Source organism: Jaculus jaculus, chromosome 4 (assembly GCF_020740685.1).
Source record: "Jaculus jaculus isolate mJacJac1 chromosome 4, mJacJac1.mat.Y.cur, whole genome shotgun sequence".
In the NCBI taxonomy this organism is placed as follows: domain Eukaryota; kingdom Metazoa; phylum Chordata; class Mammalia; order Rodentia; family Dipodidae; genus Jaculus; species Jaculus jaculus.
The window spans coordinates 167,544,117-167,557,079 of NC_059105.1; the positions used below are offsets into that span (position 1 = coordinate 167,544,117).

At 36.3% G+C, this 12,963-nt stretch overlaps 1 protein-coding gene across 6 annotated transcripts in view; it reads left to right on the forward strand.

The window, feature by feature from the left end:
* Positions 1-12,963, forward strand: part of Zbtb20 (zinc finger and BTB domain containing 20) — a 770,503-nt gene that overhangs the window by 501,942 nt on the left and 255,598 nt on the right. For all 6 annotated transcript variants that reach the window (XM_045146702.1, XM_045146709.1, XM_045146703.1 and 3 more), the window contains one exon: positions 264-359. The gene's annotated coding sequence lies outside the window, so the exon portion shown is untranslated. The remainder of the gene's footprint in view (positions 1-263; positions 360-12,963) is intronic.

Here is a 12,963-nt window from a genome sequence, read left to right on the forward strand (position 1 = left end):
ACTTTTAGGCATATTGGAGTTGATCCTTGTAATTGTTAGCTTCAGCAAAACACTGATTAAGTCAAACATCAATGTTTTTGTTTGTTTTGGTTCTTTTTGTTTAATAGGAGAGGAAAGAATAAAATATGTATTTACCTTTTTAAAGCTATGATAATTATATGGTATTTTTCATTTATGCAAAACTTATTTTGAGGGTTTTCTTTTTGTTTCATTTCTGTTTTTGCATTTTCCAAACATCTGTACCGTGGCTGTGGCGAGAGTAGCAGAAGCTGCAGCTTTTCCTCCGCGTTCTGAGAGAAGAACTGGCTGGAATAAACCTTGCTTTCCATATAGTCGGCTTGAGATGCAGCGTTGAAAAGGTATTGTTTCTTTCTGTTTTCTGAAACCAGAGGTGAGAACCATGAGCAAACAGCTCTGTCGATGCCAAGTCACCTGTTGATTCTTATCAGGAAAGTTTTGGCAACGCATGCCCAGTTGCATCTGCCCAGAAACCTAGACGGGTAATCTTTGTTTGCTAGTAGCATCTGTTTCTATCAACAACATATGTCTCTGGTCCCTCCTTAAGAAAGGCTAAGATTCGACATTAAGAGAAATAAACTGCAAATGTTCTCAATTCAACAAAATGGTTGGTTTGTAAGTATTTTTGGCTACGAAGAGCTTGTTAACTCCTAGAATGTTAGGATCTATTGTCAGGGACTATGAAGCGAAGATGTCACTTTCCTTTGCCTTAATCCAGCTTAAGAAAGACAGTGATAATGTTTGATGTGAAATATTTCAAGCACATAATAGTATAAAGAAAAACTTAAAAAAACAGAAGTCTTAAACAAATCTTAATACTTTGGAATGTTTGCTCCTGAACCTATTGCTATGCTTCTCTCCACTACTAGTAACTTACAGTGAAATGGACAAGTTAGACGTGTAGTTAATGAGCTGACAGCTCTGTGTGGCAGCACCCAATCAATGATGAATCCCGTTTACAATGCCTAGGGAGAATCTTGCACCTTGTAGTTAATAGTCTCCAAAGCCTCCACAAGACTAAAACCAAGCACAACTGTTCTGACCTCTATTCTCACTGAATGAGCTTTACGTAAGTTTTATATAACAATAGAATGACACATAAAAATGTCAGTTTTTCTCCCCGATAATCATTCTCTCAAATTAATGCAATTACAAGTAACTATTTTGCTATACTTACACCTTCTTTCATGCTCTTTAAAAATGTTTATAGTTTTCACCATCAAATTTTTGAGCCTATTTTGTTAAAGTGCCTCTCAAACAGCCTAGATTTTTATACTTTTCCTTAACATTGGGTGGGAAAGTAATGCAATATGACAGGGGGGAAATGAACATTTCAAAGTTTCCTTTTAAGAGAAACACATTATTTGGTGATTATATACATGGCCATGGAGAAACTTAAGAAAATTACCAGTTTAGCTATTATAAATAATAGGATTTAGCAAGGTTTCTGGAGGTGAACTAACTTCTACATAGTGTTAAGTAGAAGTCATGGTGTTAGGAATATATTATTCTGTTTTTTTATTTTAATGAAGACATTATGGTAATGTTTCCATGGGATTTTCGGTGTGTATTTATGTGTGTGTGGTATACATGCCTGTATACGTGTGTGCAGGGATGTGTGCATGTGTGTGCATATGTGTAGAGACAAGAAATGGATGTCAGGTGTCTCCCTCTAGTATTTCCCTCCACTTTATTAATTTTTAAAAAATTTTTTGGTTTATTTTTATTTATTTATTTGAGAGCAACAGACAGAGAAAGAGGCAGAGAGAGAGAGAGAATGGGCATGCCAGGTCCTCCAGCCACTGCAAATGAACTCCAGATGCATGCGCCCCCTTGTGCATCTGGCTAACATGGGTCCTGGGGAATCGAGCCTCGAACCGGGGTCCTTAGGCTTCATAGGCAAGCGCTTAACCGCTAAGCCATCTCTCCAGCCCCACTTTATTAATTGAGACAGAAGCTCTCCTGGAGTTTGGAGCACTTGGACATAGCCAGTCTAGCTCGCCAGTGAGCCTCAACAATTCTCTGTCTCCATATCCCACGTGCTGTTCTCAGAGACATGTGCCCACTTTACCTGGGCTCCAGCGATCTGAACCCAGATCTTCACATTTGCCCAGCAAATACTTTACCAACTGAGCCGTCTTCCCAGGCCCTGTACGGGATTTTAACAAAACAAAATTACTATCTTAAGGAAACTTCTACCATATACATAGTTGGCTAGGTATCTCAAGTCAGCAATATTAGTTAAATTATATGTAATGCATTTTCTGAACCAAAGTATAATATTCCTTTATTGTGTTAGTTTTACATTATAGTAATGCATTTTCTTTAGTCAAACATTTCTTTTTATATTTCGTTGGTTTATTTTATTGACAACTTTATACATGTCCATAATGCATTCTCATCATAATCTCTTTTTATTACCTTTTGTTGTTCCCCTACTTCCTCCCATCAAACCTCTTCTTCCCAAGTAGTTCTTTGAGTTTTTCTTCCATTTTTATTTATTTATTTGCGAGAAAGAGAGAGAGGCCCATAAGGAGAGACAGGGGGAGAGAGAATGGGCATACCAGGGCCTCTTCCAACTGCAAGCGAACTCCAAATGCATCTGGCTTACATGGGTAACTCCAAATGCATCTGGCTTACATGGGTCCTGGGAAATAAAACCTGAGTCCTTTTGGCTTTGCAAACAAACCCCTTAACCATTAAACCATCTCTCCAGCCCCTTTTCTACTTTCATGTCTTTTTCTTCTTGCATATTTGTGTGAACCACTGACTTTACTTAAGTTTACCTGCATGAACATGGCTGGAGACTTACATGTGCAATTTGAGTGTCTACATAACTCCTCAGGGAGGCATGGGGGCCTCATTTCCTCTTACATCATCCATGGTGGAACATTGATGAGTCCAGTAGTACAGTCTTGTTCACATAACAACCGTCTGTGCGAGGTCATGAATACAATACAAAAGATAGCATTTCTCCCCATCTTTTGGCTCTTACGTTCTTTTTTTTTTTTTTTTTTTTTTTTTTTTTTTTTTTTTTGAGGTAGGTTTTCTCTCTAGCCCAGGCTGACCTGAAATTCACTATGTAGTCTCAGGGTGACCTCTAACACATGGCAGTCCTCCTACATCTGCCTCACAAGTGCTGGATTAAAGGTATGCACCACCACGCCTGCCCAGCTATACATTCTTTTTGCCCCAGTTTTCTGCAGAGTTCTCTGAACCTTCAAGGGACTGATATAAATGTTTAATTTAGCACTGGGCACTCATCATTTACTTATTCTCAGCACTTTGATGTGTTTTGAGTCTCTTCAGTATACTGATGAGTTTTGAGTCACCATCAACTGCAAGAAGAAACTTCTCTGACTAAAGGTGAGAACAGCACTGATCTGTGGGCATAAAGATAAATATTTCGATGGCAGTTTGATGGATACAACATATCCATTTATTTAAACAATAGTAGCTTCCTGCCAAGAGCCCAAGACTCTCCCAGATACGGGCTTTTGACTAGCTTTTCCATAGTAGACATGAATTTCCTCCCATGGAGTGATCCTCAAATCAAATCAGAAATCATTTGCTTACCCAGTAACAGTTGCATTAATGGGTACATTTTTTTTTCTCTGGCTGGTCAGTTGTGTACATCACAGGAGCCACCACTGAGCAAAACTGTTGATGACTTTCCTCCCCACCACCCTGCCAAACACTTTCCAGCACAGGGAGGAAGCTTCTAGCTCAGCTCCAGCTTGATTTCTCAGCGCCCTGCAATAGAAACAAATAGTGTCTTCAGCAGTAGGGTCTTTCCATCAAGCTCTGATGAGCAACCAAAAGCCGTAGCAATAGCCTGTCTTGTTAAGTGAGCCTCAGTGACCTCCCTGAACCGACAGCTCCCTGGGAAGCGTCCTACCTCTGGCACTCAGATTTTCCCACAGTAACTTATGGCTCCTAGAAGCAGCATTGTCCACCTACACAGGGCACTCTTGTTTCAACCGTTTATTTTTTTACTTTTTTTTTTTTAGCTAGATGACAAAGAAATAGGTTTCCATATGGCTTCTTCAGGCATCTTTAGTTTATGCCCCCAGCCCTTCCTGTCCTCCCAACTCTCCGCCTTTTTCTTCACCTAAACTTTTACGCTCCAAGCCCCTCTATTTTCATATCACACGTGTTTTATTATCCCCTTCCTTAAGCAACACCCCATTCCTCATGGCCACTATTCAGCTTCCAGGTGTGTACTTAATCTTATTCCAACATACATACGTATCTAAAAAGTCAAAGTTAGGATCTACGTATGAGAACACACAATGTTTGCCTTTCTGAGCTTAATTTACCTCATTTAGTGTAATATTTTCAAGATCCGTATATTTTCCTAAAAATTTTATAATTTCATTATTATTAAATATTTCCTAAATTCCTAGAAAAAAATCTGCTTAGTCTTTAAGTATTGCTTTAGCTATCGTGAGTAAAAAATAATAAACAGGGCTGGAGAGATGGCTTAGTGGTTAAGTGTTTGCCCATGGAGCCTAAGGATCCTGGTTCAAGGCTCGACTCCCCAGGACCCACGTTAGCCAGATGCACAAGGGGGCACACATCTGGAGTTCTTTTGCAGTGGCTGGAGGCCCTGGCACACCCATTCTCTCTCTCCTTCTCTCTCTCTGTCTCTCGGCCTCTCTCTCTGTCTGTTGCTCTCAAATCAATAAAAATAAAAATAAACAAAAACAATAAATATTTTTGTGGTAGGTCTTTTTTTTTTTTTTTTTTTTTTTTGTATGTACCCGGGGGTTTTATAGCTGAGTCATATTGCTATTCTATTTTTAGGGGTTTTTTTGAGGGGGGAGCCTTCACACCATTTTCAATAGTAGGTGTGCCAGTTTACATTCATACCCACAGTGAATAAGGGCTCTGTTTTACTCTCATCCTCACCAGAATTTCTTGTCATTTGTTTTCTTGATGATAGGCTTTCTAACTGGAGTAAAATGGAATCTCAAAGCAATTTTAATTTTGTTTTGCATTTTCCTGACAGCTGAAGATGTTGGACATTTTTTTCAAAAACTTTTTTGTTTGCTTGTTTTATTTTGCTTTTCAAGGTAGGCTCTTGTCTTGCCCCAGGCTGACCCAGAATTCACTGTGTAGTCTCAGAATGACCTAGAACTCAAGGTGACCTTCCTACCTCTGTCTCCCGAGTACCCTACTACAGAGAGAATAGACATGTCAGGGCCTTTAGCTACTGTAAAAGAACTGCAGATACACATGGGTGCTGGGATTTTGAACTTGGATCTTTAGGCTTTGCAGGCAAGACCCTTAACTGCTGAGCAGTCTCTCCAGGCCTAAAATATTTTTTGACCACTTGTGTTTCTTTTGTTGTGAAATGTCATTTCAGTTCCTTAGCCTATTTTTGTTGTTGTTGGAAGTATGTTTTGGAGTTTTAGTTCTTTACTTCTTTATGTGTTCTAGGTGTTAAGCCACTACCTGGTGATGAGTTGGCACAGTATTTTTGTGTATTGTGTAGTCTGCCTCTTCCCTGTAATGATTGTTGGTTTTTCATACAAAGATTTAAATTTCATGGAATCCCCTTTGTCAATTGTTGGGATTATTTCCTGTGCCACAAGAGTCCTTTCCAAAAATGTCTTGCCAATGCTTATATCTTAAGGTGTTTTTTTTTTTTTAAATGTTTTCCTCTAAAAGTTTTAAAGTCTCAGATCACATATTTAGATCTTTGATAGTTTTGTTACTTGGTGTTTGTTCAGGGTAAGAGATACTTATTTAATTTCATTCTGCTACATGTGGATTTCCAGTAACATGTTTTAAAGAGGATGTGGTGGGTTATTCCCCCCCCCCATGTATTTTGTTGATTGATTTGTCAAAGCTCAGATGGATGTAGCTGTGTGGACTTGTTTCTAGGCCCTCTGTCCCATTCCACTGGCTTACATGTCTGTAATTGTGCGAGTCCTATGCTGTATTGGTCACTATGGCTCTGTAGTATAATTTGAGGTTAAATATTGTGGTTCCACTCACATGATTATTGGCTAATAGTTTCATTACGTATTTTTATGGACAATTACTCTTTAATTTTTAATTTTTATTTATTAGACTGTTATTGCAGAGTTTTGGGTGTCCTAGTATTAATAGGCTCATAAAATAAATTGAGTAACCTTTGATTTTTTTCTAATTTTGAAACTGTCATGCTATATGAATTACTTAGAGACATGAGGTATTAATAATTGAAGGTTAAAAATAGAAATCATAAGAATGCATTATGTATGCATGTGTCCTCAGCACCACTACCGTTGTTTATCTGAGCCTTAGCCTTGTTTTACTAGTTGCTTTTCTGTTACTTTTAGTTTTTCTAAAAGCTTGCCTTGGATTTTGCTTATTTGCATTTTTTTCTTTGTGCTATTCAGCATATTTGTGTTTTTATTAGCATTTATTTTGTTCATTCTACTTTGTTACAATAGTGTTTTTTATCATTCCCTTTTTCTACATTAAGCAACTATTTAATTTTTAAAATTTTATTTATTTTCATTTATTTATTTATTTATTTGAGAGCAACAGAGAGGAGAGAGAGAGAGAGAGAGAGAGAGAGAGAGAGAGGGAGAGAGAGAAAGAAAGAAAGGAAGGAAGAAAGAAAGAAAGAAAGAAAGAAAGAAAGGGCACACCAGGGCCTCCAACCTCTATCAATGAACTCCAGATGCATATACCACCTTACGCATCTGGCTTACATGGGTCCTGGGGAATCAAACCTTGAATGGGGATTCTTAGGCTTCACAGGCAAGCGCTTAACTGCTAAGCCACCTCTACACCCATCAATTATTTAATTTTAAAAACTTATTTAAAAAAATTCAGGTTCAAATATTTCTCTAATTTTCTTATTAGCTCTACTTCATATTTGACTGTTGTTTTGTTAAATTTATATTTTTATAACTATTTGGGTTTGTTTGTAATGCTTGAGATATATTCCAGATAAGTATGTGCATATATTATGAGAGTATATTTTTATTATCTAAATGCATTTTCTCTTTTTTTAATTTTTATCCATGATTCAAATTAATTGTAACAAGAAGAAATGCTTTATTTATGGTCTTAATTAAAGAGAAATTCAATTTAAAATTTCTTTTATAAATTTATCCAGTACCAAGATTTTACTACTGGTATTGAAATCTACAGTGCCTTACCTGTTTCTTTATTGCTCATGCTAAAATGTATGTGTATATGTATGTGTGTGTATATATATATATATATATATATATATATATATATATATATATATATACACACACACATATACATATATACATGTATATATGTATATATATACACATATATACATACATACATACACATATATACATGTATATTATATGTATATATATTATAATTAAACCACTTTTGATATTTTAAACTATTTTCTGTGATAATATCTCCATTTTCTTGTCTGGAATTCCTACAGGAGATCTATGGATATTTCTGAATCAATTTGCCATATCTAAACCACTATTTCATTTTCTAAAAACATTTTATACTTTTAAAAATCATTTTTCTGAATTAATTCCTTAAGATTGCTTTCCAACAATATTAGTTACTTTTCTTATTGCTGTAACAAAATACCTAAAGAAAAAAACTAAGAGAAGGATTTGTTTCAGCTCACAGTTCAAGATTCATGTCCGCTCAACTTGAAGGGGATGGCAGCAGGGACAGGGAACTGTAGTCTGAAAGCAGAGTGGGGTGTCCCACTTTAATTTATTTATCTCAGATATTTACTTTACATTGATTCTAAACTCCATCAAGTTGACAATTTTAGTCATCACAATAACTCATTTAATTCTCTCTTTAAAGTAGTCCTTTCTTAACTTTTTCTAACTATAGTAATTTTATTGTCAAGGAACATTTTTTTTTAAAAAACGATTTCTTATTTATTTATCTTATTTACTTATTATTATTTTGTTGCTTTGTTCGCTTTTATTTAGTAATTGTCTATGCCTTAAAGATATGACTGCTTTACTTTTGAACATTGCAAACATGTTCATGTTAAGGACATTGTGATATAATTGTTTAAATCACAATTAGCAGAAGTACACTTACAGTTACTGATTTTTGTTGTTTTTCTTGGCATTAGAGTTCTTGTTCTGTTTTTGAATTTTATCTTGCAGGTTAAAGTGGACCATGGGGCATTTTTGTGTCTCATTTTTCTTTTGCTTTTCTTTGTTCACAGTCCTTGAATAGTTTACCTTACAGTTGCCTCTGTCTGTATCCTTGAGTTTCTACCCCCAATACAATCATAACAATGACAGCTCAGTGTCATCTCTATAAGAATATTTTATCATAAAGCTGTCTTATACTTCCCACTTCCCAGGGTCTGTAGCCCCATATAATAAGTGGGTGGCAATTGGTCAAAGTTTTAGCAGCCTCTTGTTGATGGAATAAGCGAGGGTCAGGTGGGTTACACATGAACCTCTTTTATCTCATTGCTCCAAAGAGCTAGGCCCCTGCCGACTTGGCTTCAGCACCATTTCCATATCCTGATTTCACTTCTGGGCATAGATAATCATCATACTTTTGAATCTGACTTTGCTCTTTAGTTTTTTTTAATATTATGTATTTTATTGAGGGTTGCGTCTTAACAATATATGTTGCTTAGAATTTTATGTCTTTTACATGGATACATCATTTACTAAAAAGTAATGATATAAATTATAGTTATTTTTGAATGTAAAGTTGCACTATACACTGAGCTGTACGTGGATTGTTTTCCAAAAAAATTTTGTTTACTTTTTAAAAAATTTATAAGAGAACACCAGACAGAGAGAAAGAGGCAGATAGAGAGAGAGAGAGAATGGGCCCACTAGGGCCTCCAGCCACTGCAGACAAACATGTGCGCCCCCTTGTGCATCTGGCTAATGTGGGTCCTGGGGAATTGAGCCTCAAACTGGGGTCCTTAGGCTTCACAGGCAAGTGCTTAACCGCTAAGCCATCTCTCCAGCCCTGAGCTTTACATGTATTATATTCAGTCCTCTAATGTACTCCCTCTAATGCACACAGTATAAAATCCAGACAAAGAGGCTAAATAAACTACTTAAGTAAAATGCTTATAACTACTAAATGACAGAAATACTTGAATCTTGTTTTCACTACTATAAGGTTAGTGTCTTTAAACTACTATCTTATGGTAAGATTCTGTGGGATTATTTATCTTATGATATTTATTGTGATAAGTTAGGGAATTTCTATTTTTACAAAACTTGTATCTGGTCTTACCTCCCTACTTGTTTTATATTTTCTAGGTTTTTCTGGTCCTTGGTTCATTCTCTTGTTCTCTTTCTCTTTGACTCTATCTCATGTCTTCTCTCTATCCCTCTTTCTCTCTACCATCTCTGGTATATGACTAACATTTTGCTTGTTCTCAATATAACATTTTAAAAATTTATAGCATAAAATATTCTTCTAGTACTGGTTACTCCTTTTTCTAAAAAGTTATCCAAGGATAATTTTTTTATTTTTTTATATATATTTTTAAATTTTTTATTTATTTATTTGAGAGTGACAGATACAGAGAGAAAGACAGATAGAGGGAGAGAGAGAATGGGCGCGCCAGGGCTTCCAACCTCTGCAAACGAACTCCAGACGCGTGCGCCCCCTTGTGCATCTGGCTAACGTGGGACCTGGGGAACCGAGCCTCGAACTGGGGTCCTTAGGCTTCACAGGCAAGCGCTTAACCACTAAGCCATCTCTCCAGCCCCCCAAGGATATTTTTAATTGTCCAAATGAATGGAATTACAAACTTCATGAAGTTAGAAATTTAAGATGTTCTTTTTTTTCAATCTCTTCTTGTCACTCAGTTCTCTTTTGTTGTTTTTCTCATTGTAATATATGTCAGGTATAGAATATTAATTCTTATTGATGCATCAGTAGGGAGGATAACCAAAAGCCATGACATCACTTACTGTAGGTAGTAAAGATGTCCTATACAAAGAATATTTAGTACATGGTAAGTTAATGGGTATGTTTTGTGTATACACATTTGTATACAGAAAGAAAAATAAACAGCTTAGATATCTTTAGAGTCTTCCCTTGACTTACTATTTCATTTAAAACATGAATTCTGTAACTACCATATAATTTTGTTATTGTTGTTGCTGTTTTTCTGAGGTAGGGTTTCACTATAGCCCAGACTGATCTGGAATTCACTATGTAGTCTCAGGGTGGCCTCAAACTCATGGCAATCCTCCTACTTCTACCTTCCGAGTGCTGGGATTGAAGACATGTGCCACCAGGCCTGGATTAATTTTTTAATGGTTTTATTTATTTATTTGAGGGAGACTAGTGAGAGAAAGAGAGAAATAATGGGTGTGACAGGGCCCCTAGCTATTGCAGATGAACTCCAGCACATGCACCATCTTGGGCATCTGGCTTTACATGGTGCTGAGGAATCAAACCCAGGTTCTTAGACTTTACAAGCAAGTGTCTTAGCAACTGAGCCATCTCTCTACTCCTATGTAATTTAATAAATGCTCTTTTATTTATTTATTTATTTTTTAGGGAAACACATGCTTTGTGATTCGGTCCTTTGTAAGCAATAACATTCCCTTCAGTTTTGTCCCACTCACACTGATTTCCCCATTTCCTCCTCCCTGATTTTTAAATAATGAATTTATTTGGCAAATCCCTTTTACAATTAATTCAGTGACTACTGTTAAATTTTTATTTTTTTGTTCATTTTTATTTATTTATTTGAGAGCAACAGAGAGGGAAAGAGGCAGATAGAGAGAGAGAAAATGGGTGCACCTGGGCCTCCAGCCACTGCAAACGAACTCCGGACACATGCACCCCTTGTGCATCTGGCTAACGTGGGTCCTGGGAAATCAAGCCTTGAACTGGGGTCATTAGGCTTCACAGGCAAGTGCTCAACTGCTAAGCCATCTCTCCAGCCCCTGTTAAATTTTTATTTGGAAAATACTATAAGATTCTTGAATCTCTGAGGCAGTAATTAAATAGCAGTAAGTATATCATATTAGTGTCTATTAGCCTGAGTCCTTCCAGAAAATCTCATGTTGTATGCTATTGAAATGATGGTATTTTAAGTGATTCCTATTATTTTATTTTTATAGGTAGTTCTTTAAAATCTCCCAACTATGTTAAAGGAAATTCTATAGGTGACTCTTTTGAGAAATTACCATTTTCATTGATATTGTCCAGAATCTTACTGAGGATCTGCAACATGGTAGAATAAAAATACTTGGCTTCCATTGTAGCAGGTTAAGGAAAACATGTAGAATAGCAAGGAAAAAGCAAATTATAAACTGGGTTATTTGCTGATGTGCAAATTTTATGGAAATTTTAATGACACATTTGATTGATTTATAAGAAGTACATATTATTCGTGTTATAAGAACACTCAAGCTTTCTATGTGGCATGATTTTAATAATCTTTCATACATAACAACAGATTGAAATTAAACTGTCTTCCTAGCTGTTTCTATTCTTTAAATTATAAAAATGATTTTATTATTCCCTTTTTAAAATCCATTGAACTGAGAATCAAAAATTTGGGTTTCTTGTCTTAGCTTTGACATTTAACTCCTTACATGATCACAGGTAATTCATGGAAATACATGGGCCCATTTTTTTCCCCATGATAAATATAGAGAGTAGGGATTAATGTTCTATAAAGCCCTTTCAGAGTTTTAAAATATATTTTTTATGTTTGTTTATTTATTTTTATGAGACAGAGAAATAGGCAGAGAGAGACAAAATGGCATGCCAGAGCCTCTAGCCACTTTAAACAAATTCCAGAAGCATACGCCATTTCGGGCATCTGGGTTATATGGGTTCTGGGGGACTTGAACCTGCGACCTTAGGCTTTGCAGACAAGCACCTTAACCACTAACCATCTCTCTATCTCCATATTTAAAAAAATATTTTATTGATATATTTGCAAGGAGAGAGAGAGAAAAGAATGGGTGTGTCACAGCTTCTAGCCTCTGCAAATGAATTCCAGATACATGTACCACTCTTTGCATCTGGCTTTATGTGAGTACTAAGGAACTGATCACAGATCATTAGGCTTTGCAGGCAAACACCTTAACTGCTGAGCCATCTCTCCAGCCCCTTTCAGATTTGTTTTGTATTCTAGTATTCTGCATTGTATGTTCCTGCCTCTATGTAGAAATATCTTCAGACAAAAACTGAATTACATTTAAAGCCCTTTTAGTAGTGACCTAATTTGGTCAAGAAAATTCACAAGGCCATAGCCAAGAATGCAATGAATTTTCCTCAGAACACGGTGGAGAAAAACCTTGGGACTGTGGTAGGTTCTTCATCAGGATTGGTGTGAGAAAAACATTATTTTCAGAAGAACTTTTGAATACCAATGTGCAGAATGGATCAACATGAGCAAGCTTTTGCCACTATTTAAGACGAGATAAGGAGAATTCAGACCACAGTGATACAATCCATAATGACAGAGGGGCTGGAGGGATGGCTTAGTGGTTAAGACATCTGCCTGCAAAGCCAAAGGACCCAGGTTTGATTCCCCAGAACCCACATAGGCCAGATGCACGAGGTAGCATATGCATCTTGAGTTCATTTGCAGTGGCTAGAGGCCCTGACATGCCTATTCATTCTCTCTGTCCTATGAAATAAATAACTAAAAATACTAAAAAATGTAATTATAATAAAAGCTGGGAAGAATATTTTTAAAAGCCATGAAGGAGGAAATATAAATGTTTAATAAACATGTGCACAAGCATTATAACTTTTCCAAGACTTATTTTAAAAAACAAGAAATCCTGGTGCTAGCAAATGTACAGAAAAACAGTTACCATAAACTTATGGTGAAGGTGTAAGTTGACAAAATTTTCTACAAACTAATATTGCCAAGAACCTGTCTCTAGCAGTGCATCTTCTGACTTCAAGGCATCCACCTCTAAGAAATGCAGCGTCAGACACAGATCTCTGCACACA